This window comes from Artibeus jamaicensis, unplaced genomic scaffold (genome assembly GCF_021234435.1).
Source record: "Artibeus jamaicensis isolate MK-2021 breed Jamaican fruit bat unplaced genomic scaffold, CSHL_Jam_final scaffold_369, whole genome shotgun sequence".
Lineage (NCBI taxonomy): Eukaryota > Metazoa > Chordata > Mammalia > Chiroptera > Phyllostomidae > Artibeus > Artibeus jamaicensis.
The window spans coordinates 27788389-27804865 of NW_026522042.1; the positions used below are offsets into that span (position 1 = coordinate 27788389).

Sequence of the window (16477 nt, forward strand, 5' to 3'; positions counted from 1 at the left end):
GGGACTCCAAGGCAACGCTTCTCACATTTAAAGGGCCAGAACAGACCAAAAATGTCGCAGGAAGACCTCAGAGCCCCAGAGATAAATCTAAGCGACGAAGAAATAGCAAAACTCTCAGACGCACAGTTTAAAACACTGGTCATCAGGTTCCTAATAGATCTGGTTGATTATAGCCACAAATTAGAGAAACATATGAAGGCTAAACTAAGGGAAATGAATGGAATTCCACAGAAAACCCATAGAGATGAAAAGGAAACTGGGACTCAAATCAATGAAGTGGCCCAGAAGAAAGCAAATAATGGCCAAACAGAAAAGAGTCAAGGAGCAAGAATTCAAAGAAATGAGGAGAGTCTTAGGAACTTCCAGGACATCTTTAAATGCTCCAATATCCGAATTATAGGGGTACCAGAAGGGGGAAAGACACAACCACCAGTGGAAAAATTATTTGAACAAATAATAAAAGAAAATTTCCCCAATCTGGCAAAGGAAATAGACTTCCAAGAAATCCAAGAAGCTCAGAGAGTACCAAAAAAGTTGGACTCAAAAAGAAACACACCAAGGCACATCATAATTACATTAGCCAAAATTAAAATGAAGGAGAGAATCCTAGAAGCAGCAAGAGCTAAGGGGACAATCACCTACAAAGGAGTCCCCATCAGACTGTCAGCAGATTTCTCAAAAGAGACCTTACAGGCAAGAAGGGGCTGGAAAGAAATATTCCAAGTCATGAAATCTAAAGACCTACAACCAAGATTGCTCTATCCAGCAAAACTTTCATTTAGAATGGAAGGACAGATAAGGTGCTTCTCAGATAAGATCAAATTCAAGGAGTTCATCATCACCAAGCCCTTATTATATGAAATGTTAAAGGGACTTATCTAAGAAAAAGAAGTTAAAGAAACATGAACAGTGAAAGGACAACAAACTCACAGTTATTAACAACCACACCTAAAACGAAAGCAAACTAAAAGGACAGCTAGATCAGGAGTGGAAACATAGAAATGAAGATCTCAAGGAGGGTTAGCAACAGGGGAGTGGGAGGAGGAGATGGGGGGAGAAGGTACAGAAAATAAGTAGCATAGACAGTAGATAGAAAATAGATGGGGGGGGGGGGCAAGAATAGCATGGGAAATATAGAACCTAAAGGACTTGAGACACATGGACATAAACTAAAGGGGGGTAATGGTGGGGTTGGGGGGGCAGGGTGGAGGGGAATGAAGGGGGGAATAGAACAACTGTAACAGCATAATCAATTTTAAAAAATAAATTTAAAAAAAATAATAAATAAAAAAACAAAAACAAACAAAGAGCATAATGGACTAACAGCTAAAGTTTTACACATACACAAAAAGGAAAATATAGAGTGAATATATGCCATAATATTTAAAAATGAGATATGGCAGGGAAAAAGGGAGGCCTAGCATACCGATTCTTCAATTAACATTCATTACATTGTGATCATAATATAAATGTGACTTGTTTTCGACTGTTAGAATCAAACAACAGATAAAGTCCAGATGTACATGTGCATAATTACAGAACTCCAGGCCCTCCCTCTCTCTCTCTCCCTTCCTCAACCCCTCCCTCCCTGTCCCCCTCCAACTTCAGCTGTGTAGCCCTAGGCATGTCATGTACACTCCAGAATCTGTGAGTAATAAATCCTGCTTTTGGATAGTTGCTGCCGAAGTGTATCTTGTAATCATAATAAGGACCATAAGGGCCAGCATGCCTGCAACACTGGATCTGTCCAGGATCGGCACAGGCAGTGCAGGCCCAGGTGAGTGCCCCAGGTGCTGCTAGTCGCTGGTGACACTATTGATATGGATCAATAAGGCACTGACACAACAGATGTGAAAAATTAATGGTGTATGTAGAATGATTTAAATGCCAACAGAAATGTTAAAGATCAGCATAAATATATAACTATAATTTTTAAATGGGTACAACACAGAAAAGTTAAAGAAGAAAAGCAAAGAATCAACAAGTATATATGAAATGTATATACCCTCACTAGTAAGTAAAGTAGTGAAAATTAAAATATTAATGAGATACCATATACTTAAAAAAAGATGATATTTCTGACAGTCACCAAAGATAGATCACTCAGTTACTGGTGTTGGACAAACGCCCTCACTGTGTGGAAGAAAACATGGTTGGATCTCTACCTCACGTCTCATGCCAAAATGGGTCATTAAACATACAGCCACAAAAACACTGGAAGGAAATTTAGATGACTATTTCTATAAACTTGGCTTTTAAAAAGAATTTTGAAGCCTGAGAGCAATGCTACAAACCATACAGAAAAAGTTAAGTCTGACGATCCAAAAATCTATCCCTTAGAAAAACAATACTATAAAACAAAGTAGAAAGACTGAAAGCAGCTTTCACTTTCAGCTATGAATAAACAAGCTTCAATCACATCTACTCTTCCACTGAGAACAAGTAAGACTGAATGACTTCTTATAAATCTATTTGGAGGCACCAGACCTCCAAGAAAACCAGGACTTGCAGGCCCAATATACAAAAAAGAAGGTAAAAGCCTCGAGGCGGGCCTCTAGTCTCACCACTTTCCTCCTGGTGGTATTTGCTGTTTCATAAGCTAAAAGTCTGGGGAAGCAAACAGAGCACAGTAGACAAAGGTCAGAAGTATTAGGCAGAGTCTATCACAGTCTCAAGGTTAAGGAGAAAAGATTGAAGTTCATGCCTGCTAAGGATGGCAGGCCTATTAACCATGCCACCTTTTCTGTAGGAAACTCCTATGAATAAGGCAGAAATAGACCAAAATTTACAGAGACTACAGCCTACCTACTATCATCTGCCCCACTGTCTGCCAGAGCAAATGAAATCCTCTCTGGAAGAAAATAGCACCATCTAGAGCTACTTTGATTTTTTTTGTATAAAATGTCTAGCACTCAAAAAAAAAAAAAATTACCAGACACATCAGGAGATGGGACCAAGAGAAAAACAGGCAATAGAAAACATTTCCAGGAGATACAGATACTGGAGTTATCAGACTTTATAATAACTTTGATTAATATGTGACAGAAAATAATGATAAATGGAGAATTTTGACAGAGAACTGGAATCTATAAGAAAGAATCAAAAATTTTAAAAATAAAATATGTAAAAACTGAAAGCAAGAATTTAAAAAGGCTGGGGGATGAGCTGGGATGGGAGTAAAAGACAGAAAACTGTACTTGAACAACAATTTAAATAAATAAATAAGAATTTAAAAAGGAGTTGAGAAGCAGACTAGGCTAAAAAGAGAACTGGTGAACTGGAAGATGAATGAAATAAAAATCTACAGGCAGGGGAAAAAATGATGAAAAATATAGGAAAAAATCCATAAAAGACAAATGGAGCATAGTAGAAAGGACCTAACATTTGTGAATTTGATGTCTCAGTATGGGAAAAAAAGAAAATGGAACAAAACAATATTTGACAAGATAGTGACAGAAAATTTTCCCAAACTGACTAAAGATATGAAGACATAAATTCAAGAACTTCTACAAACCCCAAATAAGATTTTTAAAAAATGAACACTGGAAAAAGAATACGGAAGGTATGCCAGATAAAGAATAGTATTGTTAGCATATTTCAAACATTCTTAAAACTCAAGAAGAAAATACAGATTAATAAAAAAAAAATGACCAAAGGATATGAAGAAGAAAATTGAAGAAAAAATCTAAATGGTTCATAAACCTGTTATATGAAACATATAATCTGAAACATCATTAATCAAAGTCCCATGTACTAAAGTGAGGTATCATTTTTTTTAGCCATGAATTAGAAAAGATCAAACAGAGTGAAAATAACTAGCACTGGCAAAGTGTAGTGGGAAAAGCTCTCTAACACCTTGTGAGTGAGCATATGTAGGTGCACTCTTTCTAGAGGGTTATTTGTTATGTGCTATGTCAGGCAGGATAAGTTAGTTCATGAAGCAGTAACAAGCAATCCACAATGGCTTTTGACAAACATCTACTTGCTCACAGGATGTGTGCACTCAGGTGGGCTGCAGGTCTTTTCCATGTTGTTTTCCCTCTGGAACTTGGGTTGATAGATGAACCTCCTCCTGGAATATTGTGAATCTCGTAGCAGAGGGAAAAGAGAGTTTGGCAAATCATATGCTCGGGCTTAAAACTGACAGCCAAAGTTATACAAATCATTTCTCATACTGAACTTGACAGAGAACGTAGCATGGCCAAGTGTGACGCTACAGAGAAAAAACCTACTCCTGCTCCAGGGAGAAGCAGAATTATCTGTGAAAATAACAGGACCCACCACATGGACCCACACTCAAGACCCAACAACTTCCTAATAATTAGATCCATATGCAAGGATATATGGAAACTGTTCCATTACCCATAAACTATAAATAACCTCAGTGCCTACCAAGAAGTCATAAGGTAAATAAATGAAAATATACAGAAAATAAAATGTATTGCAGTGATTAAAATAACAATATGTAGTTGTTGACATATAAAGATGTCCTCAATAAGCTGCAAAGGAAAAAAGCAAATCACATGAACCATATTACATTAAATGACTCTGATGTTATACCAAAAAAATTATCTCCAAGACAGGTGATTTTTATCTTAGGTGTTTTACCTTTCTAAGCTACCTGAGTATTTTGCTGTATGTATGGTTGACTTTTAATGTTTCAAAGACCAACAGAGCCATTTTTATATTTTCAATAATTAAAATGTACAATGTGGTGAAGATACAGCAAAACAGGCAATTTCACAGCCTACTGATGGGAGGAGAAATTAGTACAATCCTCCTGGAAAGCAAGATGGCCTTTAAGAGACTCATACTCTCAAATTCAATAATATACCTTCTAGGAATTAAACTAAAAGGGAATGTTCCAATAAACTAGGACACCCACTTATCAGGGCATTCTGTCTATAGCAAAATTTCAAAAACAACCAAAATGTCCAACAAATGATTAAATAAATGGTGACATAGGCAGAAATGGGTTTTTTTAAATTAAGATTTCTAAATATAAATGAGCTCAAAGTGTGCTTATAAGAAAAAAAGTCAGAATCCAAACTCTTATTACAGGATAAATTTTAGAAATAGGTAGACTGAGAGATCACATCAAATAACAACTTTTATTATCTCCAATAGTGTATAGTGTAGATCTCTAATTTTTATTTTCTTCTACTTGATTCTTTTTTTTAAATTTTTTTGACAAGTCAGGGCTACATGGGGCCATTTTATTGCAGTTAAATACCTTTCTCTCTACTTTTGTCCATTTTTCCATAAAAGAGCATACACATAAATATTTCTATTGGAAGCAAGAAAAAAAGCGTCTCCTAAATGTTAGTGTTCAATGTCAAAGGTAAAGGAGTACGGGTGGTGTGATCATTAGGGAAAATCAAGCTCTCTCCAGGAGGGTCTTCGCAAATCACTAAGATGAGAGACATTCTACTTCAATGAAAACTTCAAATGCCCAATTTCATTGCCTCTTGAAATTCAGCAAGAAAAGATTTTCCCAGCCTCTTCACACAGCACATACTGCTGCTCAGCCAGGAAACACATCAATAATGTCCTGATAATGGAAAGGCATCTCAATAGGCCCACATTTGCACTGCTGTTAAGTTAAAAGCTAAGAAGCAAATGAGTAATGACCTGGAACATGTAAATGTATTGGAAAAGGGCCACACTTGCACCGGAAAGGTCTTTCCCCATTTGAATCTGCTGACTACAGGAGACTCAAAACAATTTCCTAAATTATGAAATAAGATAACACACAGGAAAAATTATACATGAAAAGACTAAAGATGAGAACCATTCTGTTGGCCTGAATGTAATCATGAACTGCGTGGAAGGAAGAGAGAAGAATCTCTCCCCCCACCCCCACACACACACACCCTGAGTTACAGGGCCCCCATACACACCGTATGTTTAGTGCATCAGACTCAAACAGTGATTTCCAACCAGGTAAAGAGACACTGGCTGTGACACCAGCGCCAGCCCTTTCTTTCTCTCTCACAGAGGACCACATTTCTGTATTTCTTAATGTCATGTGCTAAAAAGAAAGAAGTACTACTCAACGTGGCACAGAGCGTGGCTGATGAAGAAACTCTCATGACCCACAATTCTGGGCTCTATCACAGACTATACCGCCATCTGTGAGTTCCGTGTGCACAGAGCCTCAGGGCTGGTCCCCCAGTGCTTCTCCCTCAGGAGCCTGGCATGGAGAAGCCATCAGTGAGGATCTGGGAAGTGTGATTGATGGGGGCATCTGCTCCAGGTGAGGAAGGAGGAGAGGGGCCCTAGGAGGGAGGCTCAGAGGTACAGCCCTAGGATTAGATAACCCTAGAACCACGGTTCTGATTTATTCATGCCCCATGTGGTATCAACACCACGTAGAAAACCATCAAACATCACAGGCTAGCACCTTCTCTTCCTCAGGTCACCTCAAACACCCACTAGGCAGGCCGCTTGCTGGTCAGCTGGACAACAGAGGCTGGCAGAAGAAGCCACGAGCTCCCCAGGAAGTGCTTTCTAGTTCTAGGGCTTCCTCTCCAGGTTTCCTTTCACAAGGGCAAAGCCTCATGCTCCACAAACCCACATAATCACATTCTTACATTTCCTGTGTCAAATGAAAATGACCACTCACGCTTGAAGTCAGAGCTAAAAAACCGATGTTTAAAGACACTAGAAGATGAAAAATAACTAAATAAAATTTTTTAAAAAAGGGAAAAATAGACAAACTGTACTTGAAAAATAACTAAATAAAATTTAAAAAAAAAAGACACTAGAAGAACAGCCCAAATATGGATTTGTCAACTAAAGACAATGTTTGTGAACCTCACTTTCCAACACTCTATACATCCATGAAATAGTTGATGGTTCAGTTACACAAATATTGAAAAGGTTAATCCAGTGATGCAGAAAGTGACAGATGAGGAATCTCACCACAACCAGTCATTCAGAACCTCTAGCCCAGCCCTGGCTGATGTAGCTTAGTGGACTGAACACAGGTCTCTGAACCAAAGGGTGGCTGGTTTGATTCCCATTCTAGAGCACATGGCCTGGGTTGCAGGCCAGGTCCCCAATAAGGGGTAAGCGAGAGACAACCAACCACACATTGACGTTTCTCTTCCTCTCTTTTTCCTTCACTTCTCCACTCTCTAAAAATAAAAAAAAACTTTTTAAACTTAGAAAAAAAAGAACCTCTGGCCTTAAACACCTGTCCCCTTGAAAGAGCACCAAATTTCAAAACATTACTAAAACTTGCACTTCTGAGTGGAATTAGGTCTTTTTTCTTCCCTCCTTATCCTCATTGCCCAAGTCTTCTTCTTTCTTTATGTTCCTGCCAGCTCCCTCCCTTCATTCTGCTCTAGCCCCTCTGGCCTTCCGGTTGTTCCAGAACATTCCAGGCATGTTCTGGAATGTTCTGGCACATTCATGGTCTTTTGTTCTTGATGCTTCCTCTGGACCACTCCTCCCCCAGACAGCCCTGACATAAGGCAAGACTTTCACTTCCTCCGAGTCTTCACACTGAGGCCCCCCTCAGCCAGGAGGGGGACGTCATCAGCCCATGACTGAGAAGGCCTACATGGTCTGCTTTTCCTTTTCTCCTCAGCACGGAACACTCCTTCACTTGCTAAGCACTTCACATGTGTCTTAACCATCTTGTTTCCCGTTTCTCTCCCCCCAAAGCACGTGAACTCCATCTGAGATGGAATGTCTGTCTTGTCCAGTGCTAGTGCGTGGTACAGGCCAGACATTCAATGAGTACGCGTATTTGTTAAACAAATGAACCCATTAAACGGGAAGGAAGGCAACTTCATGCAGAATCAAGAAGCATGCTTAATGCAAATTGTTTTCTGTGTTATTTCTTTTAAAAGGAAGAATTGCAGTGGGTTTTTAAATTTTTTTTAATGTTCCTAGTTAATATAACTCCCTTTGCAATCAAAAACGTATGTACAGTTTTTGGTAGACTATGCGTTGCTCTGTCTTGCTAGGCATGGAATGGGTCATCTGTGACTCCTCATCAGCTTCATTATCGATTAAACTTCCACTGAGCAGGTGGTGGTGGCCTCCACGTGTCCCCCTGGAGTGACAGTCATGAGAGGCAAACTGTGTGAAATGTGGAGAGAATGCATCATGCCATTAGGGTTAACCACATGTTACATTTTTAAAAGCACAGCTTGTCCTATTATGAGTATTTTCCCAGGGGAAAATATAGTCAAATGTTAAAATTCCAACAACAAACACTCCAAATGAGAAGTGTGGACTGTGCTGGGAGCTCTAATTAAGGGCTCTTCTCATTTGATGGAATAGGAGCGCCTCAGGGGAGCTGGTAGATAAAATTTCCTACTAAGCTGCACATTCTTCAACTTTAAAAAAAAACACCTGACAAGACATGGTGCCGGCCAGAGTGTCGTAGAACTCACTACTGATGAGGCAGCATGTGATTTTTAGCCTCGGAGGTTGTGTGCATCTGTTGGACTGGACCTGGGTCCAGGTAGTCCCGGTGATGGGCTGAGCCTGGCAGCACCCAGCGGGGTATCCCAAAGGGGCTGCGAATTTAAATGCTTCATGGAACCATCACCCTGGCCTTCAAGTTTCAACTGTGGAGTCATTGTTGCAGTGGATTCTCGGCCACAGCGGGTACCTACCTTGCCTCCCAGACAATAAAGAAGGTGATAGACATCAGCCCCTACCTACTGGGCTCCGTGGCTGAGGACGCAGCAGACTGTAGCTTCTGGGAATGGCTATTGGCTCAGCAACACCAAATCTGTGAGCTTCGAAACAAGGAACACATCTCAGTGGCAGCTGCCTCCAAGCTGCCCGCCGACATAGTCTATCAGTATAAAGGCATGGGGCTGTCCATGTGCTTCATGGTCTGTGGGTGGAGTAAGAGAGGCATCTACTACGTGGACAGTGAAAACCAAATCTCAGAGGCCGCCTTCTGTGCAGATTCTGGCTCTGTGGATGCACATGGGGTCATGGATCAGGGTCACAGATCAGGGTCACTCCTATGACCTCCGGGAGGAACAGCCTTCAGAGGCCTACTCAGGAGGTGCGGTCAACCGCCGCCATGTCTGGGAGGGTGGCTGGATCCAAGTCTCCAGTGATAAAGTAGCTGATCTACTTGACAAATTCGATGGATCTACCCCATGAAGGAGGGTGGAGGTAGCTGTCATGTTTCTTGGGATGACCACAGCAAAAATTATGCAGCCAACAACTGTGAGTATTGACAAGGTTGAGAAGTCTCAACACAATAAAGGCCATCAATGAGAAACCTACAGCTAACATCACAACCAGCAAGGAAACAGTGCAAGCCTCTTCTCTAGCATCTGGTACACAGCAAGGATGCCCACCCGCACCATTTCCAGTCAACAGTACTAGAAGTACCAGTCAGAGAAATCAGGCAAGAAAAAGAAGCAAAAGACATCCAAATCGAAAAGGGAGACATAAAATTATCTCTGTTTACAGATGGCATAATCTTATAGAGAGCCCTAAAGACTCCATCAAAAACACTCTCAGAACAAATACACAAGCTAGTGAAGTTGCAGGGTATGAAATCAACATGCAAAATCAGTTCCCTTTCTTTACACCAACCAAGCTCTGGGCACAAAGGAACTCAAGAAAATAATCCCATTTAAGATAGCATCAAAAAATAAATAACATACTCAGGAATAAATTTAACCAAGAAAGTGAAGATTTGTACACTGAAAACTATAAAAATTGATGAAATTGAAAAAGGCACAAATAAATGGAAAAAATATCTTCAATTCTTTCCAATCATAAATTGGAAGAATATTGTTAAAGTGTCTGCAATACCCAAAGCATATACTGATTCAACACACCCCTTATGAAAATTCTAATGGCTTTTTTTACATTAATAGAAAAAGCAGTTCTAAAATTTGTATGTAACCACAAAAGACCTGCAAATAGCCAAAACAATCTTGCGGAAGAAGACTCAAGTTGAAGGTATCATGATTTGTGATTTCAAATGATATTACAAAGCTACAGTACTCAAAACAGTGCAGCACTGACAAAAAAAAAAAAGAAAACATTATGACACACAGATCAATGGAACAGAATAGACAGCCCAGAAATAAACCCAAGCATGTATGGTCAATTAGTTTTAGACAAAGTCACCAAGAATACATAATGGGGAAAGGATAGTATCTTCAGTAAATGGTACTGTGAAAACTATATATCCGTATGCAAAAGAATGAAATTGGACCTGTATTTTACACTATCCACAAAAATCAACTCAAAGTTATCAAAAACTTAAATGTAAGACCTAAAACCGTGTTTTTAAGTATTTTTTAAAATCAAGAGTATAGAACTAGCAGCAAGAAACAGTATCCTACTTTTATCCAGCAAGCTCCTATGTGCAACAAACTCTGCTAGACTGAAGAGGATATAAACAGTGATGCTAAGGATCTTTGCTCATGGAGTTTATCAAGTTTAGAGAGAATATAAAATAATTATAAAAGGAAACAAAAGGAAAGGAGTTTCCTAAACAAGTTGCAAGTGGGAGTTCAAAGTCAGAGAAGCCATCCAAAAAAGGGGGGATGGGAGAAGTCCATGGGGAAGGTGACGTCTGAGACAGACTTGCAGTAGAGAGAGGGGGTGGGTATGTGTTACAGGGAGCATACCAATCTGCCAAGGCTGTGAGAGCCCAGCTTCTGCAACACAAACGGAGACAGTGGAACATCAGGCAAAGATGATACTGTGGTAACACAAGCCACACATATGAAAATAATTCAGAAGTGGCAGCAGAATAGAATGGAAAATGTTCAGATACAAGAAACCAGAAAGTACAGCATCTGTTTAAATGAGACATCTCAAAGCCCCAAATAAAAGAGGCAGTAAGACCCCAATGAAAAGTGATGGGCCATCACCAGGGACTGTGCAGTGCTTGGAAAGTGACCGGATGGGGGAGGTGAGGGAGGCTGGGCTGACTCCGAGGTTGCAAAGAGAGGCGACTACAGGCATGAAGGCACCCAGAGTCGGCTATGTGGTTTGCAGCCCCTGTGCGAAATGAGTGCAGGACCCCCGGTTCAAACTCATTAACGTCAAGGCGGCAACAGCAGAGCATCACACCAGTGACTGGGCACTTTTAGGCACAGGGCGCAGGACTGCACAGGTTGCCCCATCACAGAGCTGCCCTTGGAGGCAACAGAAACAATGCCACAAAGTGTGTGCAAAGATGTAGTGAGTTATGCTACTAACATGTAATGCATGGCATGCTGGAAGGTTAGCAGGAGAAATCCCACACTTGACCTCAAATGCAGGTTCAGGAAAGTGGTCCCGGGCCAAGAGCTGGCATCAGCTGTACAAGCTGGGGGGCTCTGCCAGCAGGTAATGTTCCCAAGGGATGTGTGAATCAAGGTTCTCCAGGGAGACAGAAACTGCAGGAGACACAGGCATACACCTTTACTGGGTATTTCCCAAGCCCCCTGCCAGGGAGCCAATCAAGGGCAAAACCAGTCAGGCCCTGCTCTCAACACAGCTACTCATCACAACCCCCCCAAAAAATACACACAGAGTATGGAGGAAGAACAGAGTGAGGGGTCAAGAGAGCTGGAGGACATCAACCTGCACCTTCCCCTCAAAACAGAAAGCCCGGACTCCTTAGGAGGAAGAGGAAAACCTCCAGGGCTGAGCTGAGCGGTTAGTCAGATGTAAATGCAATCCACAGGAGGTTCTCAAAGGTGAGCTGCATGGGAACCCCTGGAGGGTGTGCTGAGCAGAGTACTGGCCCCGCCCCAGGCTTTCGGATTCCAGGTCTGGGATGAGTTCCTAGGTGCCCTAGTGGAGATAAGAGAATCACAGGGCCCAGCGCTCAGAGTGCAATAGGTCAGGCTTGGGGCTTTGCACACTTTTTGAAAACTTAATTCCTTGTCATACATGGTAACTTATAGGAAATTTCTCATAAGATACTGGAAGGTGGAACCGGCACGTGTGATATTTGTCATCTTGGCTGGCACTGCAGGGGATGACACAAATGTTGCATTTATTCACTTACTGAGTAAATGTTGAGAGGTTGACATGAAGTTACAAAGATTGAGTTCCTGCATAAAAATCCTGTTATAAATCGTGTAAAGAAAGTAGAGCCGTGGTTGCTCAGGGTTGGAGGCACTGGGGGCGGGGGGATGGCTGAAGACTGCAAGGCTTCCTGGGGCCACGGAGATGTTCTAAAATTGTTCTGATCTTTGCATGTGGCTGTGAATATGCTACCAAAAAACCACTGAATTGTGCACTTTAGCTGGGTGAATTGTGTGGTATGTAAATTATATATCAAAACAGCTGTTTTTTAAATATTCATTTTTCTTTACTTTCCCTTTCAAATTATTTCCTTTCACTTTGCATTTGGTGCATTTTCTATCACTTAGAACTTTAAGGCCTTAAATTAGCTTCCTTTAAAAATATTTTTTCTATTTCTACACACCCTATGACTACTTCAATTATTTAATTATAGTCATTTAAGCATTTTTTTTAATCACAGAAGAGTATACTTCCATATTTTTAGAGATGGAGATCATCTACCTGTGAACCCACCCAATTTTCCAGGTAGAGATCCTGGGATATTGTTTTTAATCCTCCCCCAAGGGTATGCTCACTGATTTTAGGGAGAGAGGAATGAAGAGAAAAACGCGGATGTGGGAGAGACACGCCGATCAGTTGCTTCCCCTACTCAACCCGACCAGTTATCAAACCTGCAACACAGATGTTGCTATGCGCCCTGACCAGGAATCAAACCCCCAACATTTTGTGCATAAGACGACGCTCCAACCAACTGAGCCACACAGCCAGGGCAATCTTGGGCTTTTCTGAGTGCAAATCACACTCACATAGTTCTATTCAAATACTGAAAAATCACACGACTCTTTTGCAACTGGAAAAATGTTTCAAATGCATAATTTAATTATTCCTTCAGCACTTGATATTGTTTTGCTACAAACAGAATGTCTATGCACTCCTCCAAAATGCACACGTTGAAATTCTAACTCCCAGTGTGATGTTGTTAGGAGGTGGGCCTTTAGGGGTGTTTGGGTCATGGAGGGAGAGCCCCATCATGGGAATACTTTGCCTTTCACTTTGCATTTGGGGCATTTCCCATGACTTAGAATCTGAAAGTTTAACATGCTTCTGCCATGCGAAGACACTGAGAGAAGACGACCGTCGGTGAACCAGGAAGCCAACTCTCACCAGACAACGCATCGCCGGCACCCTTATCTTAGACTTCTCGACCTCGAATCCACGAGAAATAGATGTCTGATGTTTATAAGCCACCCAGTGTACGGTATTCTGCCATAGCCATCTGAAAGGGCTGAAATATGTTTTAAGAGCAAATATTCAGTAATATCTATTCGGGGGGGGGCGCCTTTTTCCTTTTTACAGAGACATTTTTCTAAAGTACTCATGTTATTGATAAGGAAACAGCCTCCATGAATTTGCTAAAAACTCTTATGTTGAAATCAAGCCCTGACCAGCTGGCTCAGTTTGCTGGGTGTCATCCTAAAATGTGAAAGGTCACAGGTTCGATTCCTGGTCAGGACATATGCCTGGGTTGCAGGTTTGGACCCCATCAGGGCACATGAGAGAAGCAATCAATCAATATTTCTCTCCCTCTTTCTCCCTCCCATCCCTACTCTCTAAAAATAAATAAATAAAATGCTGAAAGAAAGAATAGAAGAAAAAAAGTCAAGCCATCTACAAACTGGTAGATCAACTTGCCAGATGCAAACAAAAAGTTGATTTTTTTTTTAGTTATTTCCATTGAATTAACATTAGAAAAAATTTTAAGTTAATAGTATAATAAGTATTCCTGGATCCAATAAAATTATTAGTAGAGTTACTGTAAGTTGCTGCCTTTAACAAATGAGATAAGGTTTTTTAAAATTAACTCCATACACTTGTGCCTCATTCTAAACCAACCCAATGGATTTAGATTTGTTTACGCCCAGGAAAAATTTTAATGATTTCTATTAAAAACAAATTTTCCACAGCTTCCCTGGTGCATTTTAAGTAACTGAATTTTTCTAGAGAAATGTATTTACTCCCCTTTTTGTGTACAGCAGTGGAAACTTAACCCCCGACTCGGGACCCTGCCCCCAGGGGCCCTCCCTGATCAAGCGGTCCCCTGTCTCCCAAACCCTCCCCACCTGATGCGTCTGTCGTCTCTGCCTGATGGCTCTCCTGTGTGAGAGTCCACGCGAAGCAACAAAGGCAAATGCTGCTCTCCCAGTGGGTATGTCCCCAGATGGTACAACTTAATAGCTTTGCTCCAAAGTTGGGTTTCCAGATTCTGCTAAAGGAGGAATTCTGTGGTCTCTGTGTCTTTTGGCCACACTGATATGACACGTTTCTATGTTGGGACCTAAATAGGTAGGTTGAGCAACTACCCTGGTTTGTACAGGGGTTTCCCGGGATACGGGACTCTCAGTTCTGGGCAAGCTGGATGAGTTGATTTCCCTACAAAGCTAATACACACCTGTGGGAAAAGCCTTGCCATCCATGGTAGCGCATGGAGCATAAGCCTGGGGACCTCAGAGGTGGCCTGTTGCAGCCCAATCTTCATCAAAGGAGGATGTGTGGGTGACAAAACATGACAGAGTCACTTGTTCCCCTGCTCCTTGGTGCCTCTTTTGTCCCCTTTCACTGAGGATGGAACAGGTCCCCCAAACCACCTAGGTCCTCTGCAGCACAATGGTGAGAGCAGGGGGGTGCGTGTCCAGGTAACGAAAGGACGCCAGGATGCAGACACTGAGCTGCAGAGTCCCTCCAGCTGAGTCCCAGTGTACCCCGGTGCTGCTGCAAATGGATTCATTTCCCAGAAGCCCTCCCATTATCCATTATCTAACGCCTACGGAAAAAAAACCCAACTCACAGCGCCAGCAAAACTGACTCAGGAGCTCTGTCACCACCGCTATTTTTAGCCTATGACTCTGGCCCCTCGGGTTTAGAAATACAAAAGCTGGAGGGGCTAGAAGGAAGAGATGCAGACTGATCTTCCTGATATGAGCAGAGAGGCCAGGCCCTTTGGAATGCCTGGCTCCACAGTGTTAAACAGAAACAGAAAGTTGGGGAATCCACTGCACGGCTTATTTATAGCAGAGCAAGTGACCCAATCGGTCCCTGAGAGCCCCAGGCTGGACAAGGGCTCCAACTCCGGGGCTCTTTGCACTAAATTTTACCCATGGAAAATGCTGAAGAAAGAAGTAAGGCTTGTAAGAAAAATGGTTTGGGACCATCTCTGGCCTTATTGCCTTCCTTTGCCTCCAAATGCTCTCCCTCCTCATCATTCAAGAGTCTGGATCCTTCCCCTTCCCCTGAGCCACGGACGGCTTCCATTCCTAAGGCAGCATCCTGGCCTCCACCCACCGATCTCAAAGGTGCTCCAGAGAGACGCCAAGATGCGGCCCTAGCACACTTCTCTGCCCTTTCTCACCTCTCCTCACCCCTGGCCGCTTTCACTGTAGTCTGAACACTTAACGTGAGATCTGACCTCTCACCACATTTGCATGGTTACAAAGGGGCCCTCACCGAGTAGATGTGATATTTTCTTGATAGCTCCCCTTTGATTAAACATTGGCTTCCACCTTTTCCCTTGACTGGAATGGAAAACCATCTTGAGGTTAATTCACCCACAGACACAACAGCTCCATTCACTGAGCGCCTCTGCTGTGGCAGGCACTGTATATAAGTTACTAATTTATTCTACTGGACCTCTGTGAGGTATTGTTATCTCATAATCAGCGTCCCCATTTTCTAGATGGGAATTTAGAGAAAACTAAAGATCTTGTGACTTGTCCAGGATCATATAACCCACCTAAGCCTGCCATCTTGGGCACCAAACCTGTTTTCTATTCTGGGAAATGTGCTGGAGCCCTTCCAACAAGTGTACAAGCCAATCACCTCAAACCCGCGTTAAGGGCTGATTCTGGTCCAGTCTGTCTAGGGAGGGGCCTGGGATCCTGCATTTGGGAAAAGCCTTTTAGGTGATGCTTAGTAGCAATGGCTCAAACAGCCCATATTCCCAGCGCGTCCCAGCCTCACCTATTAACTGGGTCTGACCCTGCTTCAGTTTCCAAAAGAGGATCTACTCACAAAGGCAGGGATTACCTACCTTTGTGAAGGCAATACATGCCTTCTTTCATTGTTTTCCAATATTTTATTGTGGTAAAATACATACAACATACAATTTACTATCTTAACTGTTTTTAAGAGTTGCCTTCCTTCATTCTTATTAAACTTTTCATTTCAAAATAGTGCTGGACTCACAGGCAGTTGCCCCTTCTGTGATCTTCCCCAACACCAACCTCTTGCATAATTAACGGTCCAAGAGCACCGCCGCGAGATGGACATTCCTACGACCCACAGAGCTCATTCAGTTGTTACCGCATATCTGTGTGTCTGGGTCTGCGTCTGTGGTTCCGTGCCTGTTCAACCCAGGTAGAGCTTCCTGTAACCACAACCACAATCCAGAGGCAAGGCTGTT

General features: G+C 42.1%; 1 protein-coding gene and 1 pseudogene across 3 annotated transcripts in view; one reads left to right on the forward strand and one right to left on the reverse strand.

Annotated features, from left to right (window-relative positions):
• ANKRD33B (ankyrin repeat domain 33B) overlaps window positions 1-16477 on the reverse strand; it is a 65100-nt gene that overhangs the window by 41295 nt on the left and 7328 nt on the right. The gene's annotated exons all lie outside the window — the stretch shown is intronic.
• LOC128626169 (proteasome subunit beta type-5-like) lies at window positions 7550-9138 on the forward strand (annotated as a pseudogene).